Consider the following 14,521-nt stretch of genomic DNA (forward strand, 5'->3'; position numbering starts at 1 on the left):
TGAGCTTCCCCCCAAGCCTGGGGATTTAGAGTTATAGATTAGACCTCTTCACCCTTCTCTTCCCTCAAAATATCTTAAAGACCCTTTTCTCCCAGGGGAGGAATTACTGGAGTCAGGGTCTGGCTAAAAGATCTCTCTGAAGCCATCTTTAGACACAGCATCGGGACATCTAGTGAAGATGCTGTGTTCAGCTGAGACCTCACTGACCGCAAGAAACAGACTCTTCGTGCTCTCGTTTCATTTCTCGATGTCAAGCCCTACAACTACTAGAAGATCTATGAGCACTGCCACCTGTTTTCTTGATGCTTTAATTTTTATTCCTCTAATATAGAGATGAGCTCCTTCCTTACCTTGGGAGGTTACCGTAAGGCATCTCTTGAAATAAATGAAAGGAGAGAATTTGACTACATAGAGTATCTGGTTTACAGCAAGCATAACAAAGCTCGCCATTCAGACCCTGCTCAGATGCTTCCTGTTGAACATCACCCAGACAGAGACAGAAAAAGAGAGAGAGAAAGAGAGAGAGAAATAGAGAGAGAGATAGAAAGAGAGAGAGAGAGGCATGAACCTTTACAAACATGCAGGGAAAACCTGGAAACAACGCTACATTTTCTAAACCAAATTGTCAGAGATATCACAGAAAATGATCTCAGAGGGGATGATCCCAAATTCAATATACTTAGAGTGCTGGCCACATGCTATGACTTCAAAAGAGATTCATTTTCCCAATTGTGTTTTGCTGGAGACTCAGATGTGCATCCTTCTTCCCTAAGTACGCGCTGGCAGAGGGGGTGGATAACTTAAGATGTACAGTGGCAGATACGAGCTGATTATTGGAAATAGAAGCATGCTAATTCACGTGTAAATGGGAAATATGCTTGTTGGAAAGTAGCTTCAGAGGCAAAGATACTTTTAATAGCTTGAAAATATTACTTGGCCTTTCAAGAGGTTGACATGACGGAGGCAGTCTGGGACTTGGCCTTCAGCTGACATGCCCTTATTGGTCTCAAAGGTTCAGTTCATTCCCCACCTGTAGCTGAACAGCTTCCAGGGTAAGGTACTGTACCCAGTGTCGGGGAAACCTTTTGGAGAACAGCTGCAGTAGAACTGGAAATGATTATTTCCTAATAAAAGATTCCTCTTTTCAAGACGTTCATGCCAACAGGCTGTACCGAGAGAGCAAAGTAAGGCACATTTTCTTGGCAAAAATTTTCCATCATTTTCTTTTTCTTATATAGCAAGGGAATTCTTTTCATTTTAGAATCATAAAGCTCTTAAACTTGGGCTTTAAGATGGAAAAGCAACTATATCTTTTATGAGAAAAGTGCTGTTGAGAGCAGCTTTATTTCCTTGTTACACAGACATCTGCCTTCCCAGGAAAAGGAAAGTCAATGTGTATTATGAAGTCTATTTAAATAGACGAATGCAAGATTTCACATACATCTCTTGGTAACAAGAGGAAATAACCACCTCTGAGGATTGATTTTCAGATTTTTTGAAATGGTTTTAAGATTTGGCAACCCTGCTCTGCTTATCGAAAGGCCATAGGGTTCTCATGGCGCCACTTCCTGCCTTGGCCACTCAGAGGAGACACTGAGAGTCTAACTGAAGGTGAGGATGACAATGTCGAACCCCCAGAACCTCCGATACTTGGGAAGTTGTAAGGCCCTTGAGGACAATTCACTGCGCCAAAGGCCACGCAGCTCGGCGCTTGGCTGTTTCTGACCAACCTGGAACTGCCCCTGTTCCCTGAGACAACTGGGATGTGATGGGGGAACATTCTGGAAAGACTTGCTGACACGGAGACTCCAAAGATGGAGGTGGTGAGCTTGGCAGACACTCCAGATTTTTCGGCTCTGTTTCTCTTCACTCCTCAGAATTGAGGGGGTTGCCCCGAGATTTCCCAAGTTCACTCTGTTGGCTTCGCTTCTCTCCTAGCCCTAAAGCCGCCAATTCTCCAATGAGGACTCAGGCTTAAACTGAAACTGCATCACGAAAGAAAAGCAAGAGTTTTTCACGGGTAACAGACTCTCTTCAAGCAGGTGGGGGCGGGGGAGGAAAACATCAGTCTGGAGTTGACAGATGCTAGACAGTGGGTGGGGATCTGAGAATCCGAGTGGCTGGAAAGCCCCTTCGCCTAAGTAGGAAGGAAGAGGGAAACGTGGTGAGGATCTGAGCAAGTCCTCAGCCACCAGCCTGAGATAGTCAGGATGGTGATGGGCCCACAGTAAAAATAATAAAGCCCTAGAGAAACAGGGATTATTATTATTTTTTTTCCTTTTTAGTTCCTGGCATTGTGCTCTAGGTCTAAGAATCTTGCAGGGCCGTTCATGCGCTGACGTGAAGACCACAGCAATACTCTGTGGAGTGATTTCTAAGTTGCCCCACCAGGAGACATCCTGGCCGTGCTGCTCTCCCGGCACCTGAAGTCTTACCAAGAGAGACGGTTAGGGTGGGACCCTTGAACTGGCCTTGGGGGACACCGGCACCTCCCTTCGCATGCTGTGCTGACTTCCAAGTTTGGAGTCAGAGAACCGCCCTCGACTTTGACCTCTCTCTCAGTCTCATGACCAATTGGTTATGAGCTTCTTTCACACCAGAAGTTCTGTGAAATTTACGCTTCTCTCTGGCTATCACCGCTCGGCATGACCTCCCCTTTCAGGCACACTGTGCGCCTTCACCACAGCCCGTGAAACAAGAACCGTCTCCGTCATCCACCGGAGCAACTTTCCTGAAACACCAGTGTCCTGTCTCTCTCCACCTTGGGAACCTCCCGAGGCTTCCCAGAATGTAGCCATCCCTTACCACCTCCCAAATATGAGACCTAATGGTTCCAGAACATTCTCTTTCGGCTCGGCTGAACCAAGTCTGGCCTATGTTTTTGTCCACATTTCGAATGGGATGCAAGTTGGAATAGCCTATCTCTCTCTATCTCACCTAGCAAAGCAAAAGTCACCTTTTCCTTAAAAACTTGCCAATGTGGATGGAAATGAACCCACCCTTAAAATCTGGAACTCACTAATGAAATGGTGACTTCCTCTGTATCTCTAAGGTGCACTGGCATTTTTCTTGGAGACCCACAAACTCTGAGAATTTGACACTTCTATGCCCTCACTTCACTTCAATATGATTTAAAATTATTTTATTCATTGCTCAGATGGGATGGTATTGTGTCCTGAGATTCTGAAACTGAAAAGCCTTCTTATAGACTTAACATTTTAGTTTCTAAATCTATGAACCATTACTATTCGAGTAGTCTAGAATATTTGTCTTCTAAAAGAAATACGTAAATCTGTGGCAATCATGTATTGTTATGTGAAGCATCTTTCTCAGTGTTGCCTTAAATGTTATTTAAATCCTTTATTAGAGTTTTCCCTTTCATGTTTTATGTCTTATCTTCCCAAACAGATGGTAAACACTCTGGGGACAGGGATTCTGTCATGGGCTTCTTTGGATTCCTAATGCAACGAATATATTTTTGCAAAAACCAAGTGCTTGGTCAAATTCAGTTGCTTTGGCTTGACAGTGACAGCCTGATTGGGTCTACACTGGATACTGAGGCAGGGCAGGGCTCAGGGCTTGGGAAAGAGGATGGAGGGTGGATTCTATCAAAGTTATCACAAGGAAGCGCTGAAACCGTCCAAATGCCCTTCAGCCTCACTAGGGTTGTATCACTTGAGCATTTCTCATACAGTAGCAAGTTTCTAATTTTTTTTAAATGTTTTTTAGTCATCTTTACTTTAATCACTGTATCACTGTCATCCTGCTGTTCATCGATTTGCTTGAGCGGGCACCAGTAACGTCTCCATTTGTCCTAGCCCTGAGATTTTAGCAGCCTCTCTTTACTTGTTCTTCCCAAAGGTGCCGCATTGGAGGCTCTTTCAGGGCCGGGGAATAAGACCCATCATTGTTACTGTTTTTGGCATATCAAATAAGCCATGGGGAGCTTTCCAGGCTCTGCCATGCAGGCAGAAGATCATAAAAATCAAGATTGTTGGGCCAGAGAGATGGTACAGGGGTTAAGGCATTTGCCCTGCATATAGACAGCCCTGCTTCAATCTCCAGCACTGCATGTGGTCCCATGAGCATCATCAGGAGCAACCCCAGATCACAGAGCTGGAATTTGCCCTCAGCACTGCTGGTTAGGGCCCATCCAACTCCTACCTACCCCCCCTACTCCTCACCAAAGAGCCCATTCAACTCCTACTCCCCCTCCACCAAAAACTGAATCAAAACTGTTTATTAGCATACTGAGTGAAAAAAAAAGAGAAACATTTCTTTCTCATAATTGGTTCAAAGCACTGGAACAAAAAAGAAATCCAACCCTATGTATTCTTTTTTCTTTTTTTTTTGCTTTTTTGGGTCACATCTGGCATTGCACAGGGATTACTCCTGGTTCTGCACTCAGGAATTACCTTTGGCAGTACTCAGGGGACCATATGGGATGCTGGGAATCGAACCTGGGTCGGCCGCGTGCAAGGCAAACGCCCTATCTGCTGTGCTATCGCTCCAGCTCCTCTAACCCTATGTATTCTTAATGTTTCTGGAAAATTACAAATCTATGTGAATTTCATACTATTTCAGAACAAATTCTAGACCTGCCATTTATCTCCCACATAAACAGAAGTAATTCTACACATCATCTTCATTACAGAGAGTCTCAAAATGGGATCTTCCCATTAGAGAGCTGTGGGAGGATTGAAAAATTAATTGATGATGATCTACATAGAGTGTTGCTTCACTGATCACCTGAAATCTTTTCTCATGCAAGTTCGGAGGTCTGATTTACGAGGACTTTTACAAAAGCTGAGTTGAATGCATTCCTTGAGAACTTGGACAACCACTGGCTGCAAAGGGCAGTATAAACGAAGACGGGGCCTAATTTACTAGAAGGGAGAATATTCTTTAACCAGTGCTTCCCCGTTACCTAGAGACAAAGGCATAAGAATTGGAATGAAATCAATGAGCATGATGGCAGAAGACTATTGATGGAGCTAATCCTACAGTTTAGCAAATATCATTTTTCTCTTGATAGAGTGAGAACTATGGCATTTCATGGGGGGGGGGAGAGAGAGAGAGATTAAGATTGGAAAGCACTTGGATTTTACAAACCAGTAATGGATACATACACAAGTGAATAAACATACATCCTTTTCTTCTGAAAAGATAATTCCAAACAATGTGCTCAATTATGGAAGAAAGTAGGAAGGGAGTCAGAGGGACAAACGACACCTTACAAAAGGTTCTCGCGCCTCCTGGCTCAAGTGAAACAAGGAAACAGGGAGGTAGACTTAGGAAAGCGAGGGTGACGAGAGGAAGCTTTTCTCTCTCCCCATGAACCGTTTCTTTGTTCGGGTGCTGCTGCATGTTCAGTTAATTAACACACGGCACACTGCTGCCTGGAACGCCTTACATAATTACACCTGGAGTCTAATTAGGTAACTCTCCACTATCCCTTGTCTAAATCACCCAAGCTACAAATCTCTCAAAGTGCAGCAAGCATTCATTTAGTGAGGCTGGTGACATGCCTGTGAAATTAAAAAGTTGTCACTTCTAACATGTTAGATACACTAACAGCCTAAATGAGTTTTCCCACATGCTTTTCGCGCGGAAACGGATGGAAGTCTCGAGGGGAAGAATCTTGCTGTGGTCCTCGAGACTTCTCTTGGTGTTTCACAGATTCCAGAACAGTGTGCCAGGTAGAATTAGACTCTATGAATGGCTGTGTTGGGCAATCACTCAGGAAGGTATTTGTGCTGTTCGCTTTCATAATACGATACACACTGAACTTTGTGGGTTTTAAAAAATGCTTTGGGGGCTACCTCTGGTGGTGCTTGGGTGCCACGCCTGACTCTGCTTGGGAATCACTCCTGGGGGCGCTCAGAGGGCTGCACGGTGCCGGGGACTGAACTCAGGTCTCTGGCATGTAGAACATGCACTCCAGCCCACTTCGGCTACCTCTCTGACTCTGACATTTATTGGGGACACACCTGGCAGGGCTCAGGGCTTACTTCTGGCTCGGTGCTCAGGGATTATTCCTGGTAGGACTTTGAGTCTCTTATGTGGTGCCAGGGATCAAACTTGGGTTGGCTGAATGCAGGGCAAATGTCCTATATGCTGGACTGTCGTGACCCGATAATTAAAGATTCTCCTTCCTTCCTTCCTTCCTTCCTTCCTTCCTTCCTTCCTTCCTTCCTTCCTTCCTTCCTTCCTTCCTTCCTTCCTTCCTTCCTTCCTTCCTTCCTTCCTTCCTTCCTTCCTTCCTTCCTTCCTTCCTTCCTTCCTTCCTGCTTCCCTCCCTCCCTTCCTTCCTTCTGTCCCTTCATCCTTCTCTTTGCTTCTTCCTCCCTCCTTCCCTCCCTTCCTCCCTCCATTTTTTCTTCCTTCCTAGTTTCATTTTTGGGTCACACCCAGTAATGCTCAGGGTTTACTCCTGTCAGGGACCATATGGGGTGCCAGGGATCAAACTGGGTCGGCAGCATGCAAGGTAAATACCCTACTCATTATACTTAAACTCCAGTCCTCTGACATTTTTTTGGTTGATATTTATTACCCAAGTTAATAGAATTATAGGAAGTTAAAATGGCTTCCTTCAGACTTTTGGAATTTCTGCAACCTTCCTATACTGCATAATTACAATCTTTATACCAATAAGATGTAGTGGAGAAGAAGGAAAATCCACAAAGAACTATCCCATTAAATGAGATTACCTGTTATTTCCCCAAAGTAATGTTTCAATGCCTACCATGTAATATATCAAGCAAAATACTATTTCAGAATTTTATCCCTGAATTTGGGACACTGGGTACAATAAAATAAGTACAATAAAAGCTTTCCTTTATGAGAACTGAAAAAGTGTGCAAGCCATACTGTGAATCCCCCACCAGGATGTATACAGCTCAGCCAAATGGTTTGCTGGGTGACACAGTGCTATGTGACGCAATGACATGTGATCTGACAGGGCTGCTAATCGGTAAGACTACACAATAGTCTGCTGTCCCTTTCTCTGACCACTATTTTGCAAGTCACACCACACAACACCCTTGAGATCTGAGTCTTGGGTTGGCCACTCCTGTTATCAGGGTAAAGTGACAAAAGGAACACCTTGTTCCTAGGTTAGGGACGTTAGGAGGGGCAGAGAGCCAAGTCGTAGCCCTGAGTACTCACTCGGCAAATTGGTGAGAATGGAAGGAGGGTAAGGGGGAGGGAGCAGCAATGTCTGGGTCCACTGTGATGATCAGGGCTGCTACCCAACTGGTGGGCCCAGCCAAAGGTATAAGAAACAGGTCCACCAGTGCCAACTCTGTACTCTGCCTGCAGCAACTGTCAACTAATGATAGATTAGACAAATCTGATTGCTCTATCAAAACATTCATCTCAAATCTTGATTAGTAAGCCTATTGAATTATGATTAATTCACAAGGGTGCTGCTGACAGATAAGATACTTTATCTGACAATGTGTATATGAGATGCTTTGCCTGAAGCCAGAAGAAGAAGAAGATGATGATGAAGAAAAGAACAACAACTCAAGAAACAAAAACCAAACTCCCGAAGTCATGAGTAAAATCAACAGTATTGAGTACAGCACACGGAGGATAATGAGGATAGAGGCACCTTTTAATTTGACAAAGAGCTTATTCCTAAGAACCTCGTCATGATAGCAAAAACACGAGTGATTTCGGGAGAAAACTATACTGAGAACAATACACTGCAGACAAGAGCACCGGCACCCTGGCACCCTCGCGCCTGCTCAGCGGGATTGTGTAAGAGACAGGAGTCGGGGTTGCTGGAGGAGAATCAGCAAATCAGCTCCGGTTTGGGTGACATCCCAGCTACGCGGGCCAGGGGCAGAGCAGAACTTGCCTGCTTTTTTCAAAATTGCCACCCAATCACTCCCCCCCTTGTCTCTGGGATGAAGACATCTGCATATAGAAATAACCCACCTCAACTCTGGGGAGTTTCAGAAGGTGGATTAAAAAAACATATATATGTCTACAGAGAGAGAATGAGGGATTAAAGAGATGAAGAGAGAAGGGTGTAGTGCCTCTGTGTTTTGTTTTCTTAAGCAAACAACTGAAAAAAAAATATTTCTTTCTTGTTCTTTCAGTGTTGTCTGAGCAAAGATACACTGAATAGGTGTACCTTAAAGTATTAGTTTAGTGCTTAACGAGTGAATGACTCAGGAAAAAATGAAAACAGGATCACTCATTCCCTTATCAAGCCAGCTCATCAGCCCGGAGCCTCACGGTATGAATCAGACCACCTCCGCTGCCAGTTCTGCCAATCCCCCAAACTGGCCAATCCTTCAAACTAGGGACTGGGGGCTGCGCAGAGAGAGGAAGCTCAGTCCTCCAAGTTTCGTGTAATTTTTAAGATGGTATCATTACCTGTTCCTGACCTTATGATTTTTACCAAAAGCCTAATGTCCTATAATCATGTTTCTCTTTAGCTAGTATTAACCTTTCTGTGACTTCTCTCCTCTCTCTCTCATAACTATCCTCTGTTAATCAATTGTGCACTGCAGATGGGGTCAAGGAAACCTACTTCCTCCTTTGATAGCCTCCAATGTTTCTACTCTTGGGGATAAAAGTGCTTTAAATGGAGTTATATTCTAGGAAAATCAATATATGATTACTGCAAAGATTTGTATTGATTGTCCTGTTGCATTGCAAAAAGGCTAAAGAAAAATTGCACGGCATATTTTCCTCCAATTCCTACTCCACAGAGTTTGTTGTGAATGTTTTGGGCGAGAAGAAAATGTTGGAACTTTATTTAATGGCCTAAAGTTTTCATCATTCAATCCATTTGCTTCTCTCGTTCTACCTGAAAAGCACTTCTTTATTACTCTCCTGGCTTCCCATCGTAACTCGGGCCAGCACCAGGCCCACCAGGAGAGTTGATGACTGTCCAAGTTGATCACTCAAGTTGACCCGGGCTGTGCCAGAACCCATGGCATAGCAGGCCTGCCTCTGAGTGAGCACAGTAGGTCTGCCTCTGATTGAGCATAGTAGGAATCCCTCTGAGTGTGCCCAGATCTGCCTCTGAGTGAGCACAGTAGGACTGCCTTCTGAGTATGCACAGGAGGACTGCCTTCCTGGTGTGCACAGCAGGCCTGCCTCTGAGTGAGCATAGTAGGACTGCCTGAGTGTGCACAGTAGGACTGCCTCTGAGTGAGCATAGTAGGACTGCCTGAGTGTGCACAGTAGGACTGGCTCTGAGTGAGCTTAGTAGGACTGCCTTCTGGGTGTGCACAGTAGGCCTGCCTCTGAGTGAGCATAGTAGGACTGCCTTCTGGGTGTGCACAGTAGGCCTGCCTCTGAGTGAGCATAGTAGGACTGCCTTCTGAGTGTGCATTCTCCTCTGCCCCTGCCTGAGAGAATCCTTAACCTGTCTGAAGCAGCAAAGGACCCGGTGACAAACATCTCTGTGTCCCTGCTGGCCATGTCTTCTGAGTTTCGGCTTATGGACTGATGTGCAGAGTGCTGGGAAAGCTTTTGCGAGATGACAGCAGGGGCGACTCCTCGCTGGCACGGCCGCCTTTCTCCTGCCCTTCCTTCCCTCTTCTCTGGGATGCAGGTGGCCAGTTAAGAGGAGCCTCAGGGGTGCTCTGGGCCAAGACTGAGGGGAGAAAACAGAAGTCCTATTCCGAGTACAGAGGAACCGCGGGGGACAAGGCCCCACTGTGGCTGGGGAGCCCCTTCTGGATCTTTCACTGGAGGGACCAGAATTGCCCCATGCAACTCGGGTCTCCCTCAGCCCGGTGTGAGCGACGTCTCCTCCCCGATGCCAGAATGTGTGAGTCCCCAGTGAAATAGTGACGAATGACAAATGAGGAACATTTATCTCTAGGGCTAATTTGAACCACTGGGTGGTACAAGGACTTCCTCGTATCTGGAACCACTTAGCTGTTTCCCCAATCCCTACTGTTGAGGAATCGCCATGGTAATAATTAAAAAAACAAAAATTTTGGGGCTGGAGTGATAGCACAGCGGGGAGGGCCTTGGCCTTGCATGAGGCCAACCTGGATTCGATCCCCAGCATCCCATAAGGTTCCCTGAGCACTGCCAGGAGTAATTTCTGAGTGCAGAGCCAGGAGTAACCCCTGAGCATCGCCGGGTGGGACCCAAAAAGCAAAATAAATAAATAAATAAATAAATAAATAAATAAATAAAAATTCTTTTTGAAAGTTATTTAAAAGAGATCTACTCCCAGCAGGGCAGGACAGCAAGGCGGGGCCAACTGTGGGACCACTGCTCCACCCTGCAGTAGGTGTGTAAGTGGGCGCACCAGAGCTGTCCCCAGGGGTGCTGGCAGGGAGCAGGCGGAGGGAGCCATGACGAGGATTAAACTCGGGTCCTCAAACATGCCAGGCATGTGCTTTACGACTTGCAGGCTCCCCAGGATTCTGAAAGAACAGTGTGCGGCGTCCACTCTAGCTTCTGGCCCCCATTTCTCCATTTTCTAGTGACGGGACTCTGGTGCTCTTGCGGGGAATTTCTTCATTCAGGAGTGTCCGAGATTCTTTTTTTTTTTTTCTTTTTTGGGTCACACCCGGCGATGCACAGGGGTCACTCCTGGCTCTGTACTCAGGAACTGCTCCTGGCGGTGCTCAGGGGACCATAGGGGATGCTGGGAATCGAACCCGGGTCGGCTGTGTGCAAGGCAAATGCCCTACTCGCTGTGCTATTGCTCCAGCCCCCAGAAGTGTCCGAGATTCTTGGCGGGACCCTCAACAAGGGGCTCCAGCCTCGCCTCACGGAGCACCTGTCCCGGCGTGGGGGCGGATTGTGAGTGGATGAGGGACTCCTTCTTCCCACAGCAGCAGCACCCCACCACGGGGCCTCATCCTGCTGCTGAGGCCACTATGTGCCCCCTTTTCTGCAGGAACTATCACCCAGGGTGAATCCCCCCGCCCCGCCCCAACAAAGCAAAAAAGAACTTGTGTCCCTCACTTCTCTTTTTAACCATTTCTTTAAGGGACTAACTTTTGTTTCTATTGCTCGTGACCAAAACATTCTAGCTCAGAAGTTGTTTGAGTTAGAAGGTGACATCAGTTGGAAATGATCAATCTGGAAAAGAACTGAGTGTTGAAAGTGGGTGAAGGGATATACATGATAACCTCGCAGCATCTGTATTGCAAATCATAACACTGAGAAAGAGAGAGACAGAGACAGAGAGAGACAGAGAGACAGAGATAGAGACAGAGATAGAGAGACAGAGACAGAGAGAAAGAGAGAAAGACAGAGACAGAGAGAGGCAGAGAGAGAAGGAGAGAGAAAGAGAGAGGAGAGCTGCCTGCCATAGAGGCATGCACGGGTGGGGGTGGGTGGGAAGGAGTGAGGGGTGGGAGGGCAACTGGGGGTCTTTGGTGCCTGGAAATTATACACTGGTGGAGGGATGGGTATCGGTACATTGTATGACTGAAACTTAATTGTGAACAGCTTTGTGATGCTCTCTCACACAGTGATTCAATAAAATAAAAAATAAAAAATTTTAAAAAAATTAAAAAAATTGTCAGAAGGAAACTCTAAGGCTGTCACATCCCTGTGGTTAAAAGAAGGTCTCAGTTCCGTGTCACCTTTGAAGATACCTTTATCTTCAATATCGTGGAGGGTTTCGCCGACCTTGTCTTCAATGTACCTTATGGTTTGTGGTCTAATGTTGAGGTCTTTAATCCATTTTGATCTGACTTTTGTGCATGGTGTCAGGTCAAGGTCTAAACCCATTTTTTTGCATGTGGTTGTCCAGTTGTGCCAGCACCATTTGTTAAAGAGGCTTTCCTTGCTCCACTTCACATCTCTTGCTCCCTTATCAAAGATTAGATGGTCATACATTTGGGGTTGTGTGTAGGGATATTCCACCCTGTTCCATTGGTCTACGGCTCTGCCTTTGTTCCAGTACCATGCTGTTTTAATTGTTACTGCTTTGTAGTAAAGTTTGAGGTTGGGGATGGTGATGCCTCCCATCATCTTTTTCCCAAGAATTGTTTTAGCTATCCTTGGACGTTTGTTATTCCATATGAATTTTAGGATTGCTTGATCCATTTCTTTGAAGAATGTCATGGGTTTATTTATAGGGATCGCATTGAATCTGTATAATGCTTTAGGGAGTATTGCCATTTTGACAACATTGATTCTCCCTATCCACGAGCAGGGTATATGTTTCCATTTCCTCATGTCCTCTTTGATTTCATGGAGTAGCGTTATGTAGTTTTCTTTGTAAAGGTCTTTTACTTCCTTGGTTAAGCTGATTCCGAGGTACCTGATTTTCTGGGGCATGATTGTGAATGGGATTGCTTTTTTCATGTCCCTTTCCTCTGCCTCATTGTTTGCATATATGAAGGCCATGGATTTTTGGGTATTGATTTTGTAGCCTGCAACTTTACTGTATAAGTCTATTGTTTCTAAGAGTTTCTTAGTAGAGGTTTTAGGCTTCTCTAGATATAGTATCAGACCCAGGATTCAAAAGCCAGCAGGGTTGGAGGATATAGCTGCTATAACCCAATTCAACTGCAGAATAAATGCTAAAGAAGTAAATGCTAAAAGCAGGCAAGACACCTTTAGTGCCTGAACTCCTGAAAAAAAAAAGCACAGTAATGCAAAATGGAAAAAAATGCAAAAGAATGCAAAAGAAAGGCCTTACCAACCTCCATGAAGAAAATATTAGCATACAAGGCTCAACCTGTAACAACATAGCAACCTCTTATACAAAGACTTAATGGCTCCAGAGTGAGATACAACAATATTCGCACACTTTCTTTTTAAGGACATCTCTTCTGATCATTTTTAATGAATCATTCATAACAAGCAATGCAAAATAGTTAGGGCCTGCTCTTGGGACAGGCTTGGGTGGTGTTTGGGAAAATTGGAAATATTGGAGGTGGGAAGGTGTAATGGTGGTGGGGTTGATGTTGGAATATTGAATGCAATCAATCATCGTGAACAACTTTATAAAAATAAAGTTTAAATAAAAAAAAAAAAAAAAGAAGGTCTCAGGAGCCAGACAACTAGTCCAGGGGTTTAGGCTGACCCTGGTTTGACCCCTGGTACTTCAAGTTCGGGGGTATGTCTTTGGAGGTCAGGGCCAGGAGTAGACCCCCGCCCCCGTGCACTGCCAGGGGTGTCTTCAGCGCCCCCTGGCCACCACCAATAAGTTAAACAAAATAAAAAGGGGAGTGACTAACTTTCTGGGCTTAGGTAGGCCACGCCAGGAGACAGCTGCAGTCTGGCGCGGCGCTCGGCCTGAGTGCTCCGCCGCCCCGCGTGAGCAGGCACTGTGCTCGGCCTCGGCAGGACGCAGCAGCCTCCTCTCGTCAAAACCTCCCCGTGGGATCAGACAATTAGTAACAGTTTTACTTTGGAAAATAATAAATTTGAATTCAATTTTCCCAACGCCAGGGGCCCCCGGAAAGCAGCTCTTTGGAGACACCTGATGTTATTTAATACGGCGGAGGCTGGCGTGTTCTGAGAATCAGAGCATCAGCACACCGCGGCACGGGCCGGGGCTCCGAGATTCAGACTCCTCTGGAATCAGAGCTATTTATTATTCTAAATTAAGAGAAGCGGGCTTCCCAAGCCTCTTCCTTACAGACAAAATACTCATTACAGCAAGTTCTTCTTATGGCTCATTGCCTAAGCAATTTAAACTTCTCACTGGATCCAGACAGAAGCGGCTGATTATGGAGTCTATTGACTGCCTTTGATGATGACTACATTTCCTTAAGAACGTCAGCTCCAACCAATAGGAGGTGACATTAAATTAGGAGGGATAACAGCAAATCTTTATTGGGGTAATGGAGATGCCGTGAGGGTTGGGGCTCAGGGTCTGCATGTGGGAGCTCAGGGTTCGGTCCTGAGCACCTCATAATCCCCCGAGCACCACCATAGCACTGTAGCACTGTCCTCCCGCTGTTCATCAATTTGCTCGAGTGGGCACCAGGAATGTCTCCGTGGTGAGACTTCTTGTTACTGTTCTTGGCATATGGGATACGCCATGGGGAGCTTGCCAGGCTCTGCCGTGTGGGCGGGATACTCTCGGTAGCTTGCCGGGCTCTCCGAGAGGGGCAGAGGAATAGAACCCGGGTCAGCCGAGTGCAAGGCAACACACTACCCGCTGTGCTATCACTCTAGCCTGGGACAGAGAAACTAATATCATAGTTATGTAATAATAATGCATGACGCGAGCGTAGTTTAATATTAGTTTAGATTAGTTTGGGGGTCACACCCAGTGATGCTCAGGGGTCACTCCAGGCTCTGCCCTCCGAAATTATTCCTGGCAATGTTCCGGGGGGGGGGGGGTCTGCCTGGAATGCCTGGGATCGAACCTGGGTCAGCCTCGTGCAAGGCAAGCACTTCACCCGCTGTACTACCCCTCCAGCCTGCCCTTGAGCACAGTTATTATCCCTTTTATTCCGCTGGAGAATAATGAGATAAAGGTGAAGCAGAGCGGTTAAGCAATGCGTCCAATGTTATTGGGCTTGTAAATGGGAGCGTCAGGAGAAATCTCAATGCTACTGTAATA

The 14,521-nt window shown here is 45.9% G+C and overlaps 1 protein-coding gene across 1 annotated transcript in view; it reads right to left on the minus strand.

The window, feature by feature from the left end:
* Positions 1-14,521, minus strand: part of FTO (FTO alpha-ketoglutarate dependent dioxygenase) — a 441,299-nt gene that overhangs the window by 78,549 nt on the left and 348,229 nt on the right. The window lies entirely within an intron of this gene.

Source organism: Sorex araneus, chromosome 8, assembly GCF_027595985.1.
Source record: "Sorex araneus isolate mSorAra2 chromosome 8, mSorAra2.pri, whole genome shotgun sequence".
Taxonomy (NCBI): domain Eukaryota; kingdom Metazoa; phylum Chordata; class Mammalia; order Eulipotyphla; family Soricidae; genus Sorex; species Sorex araneus.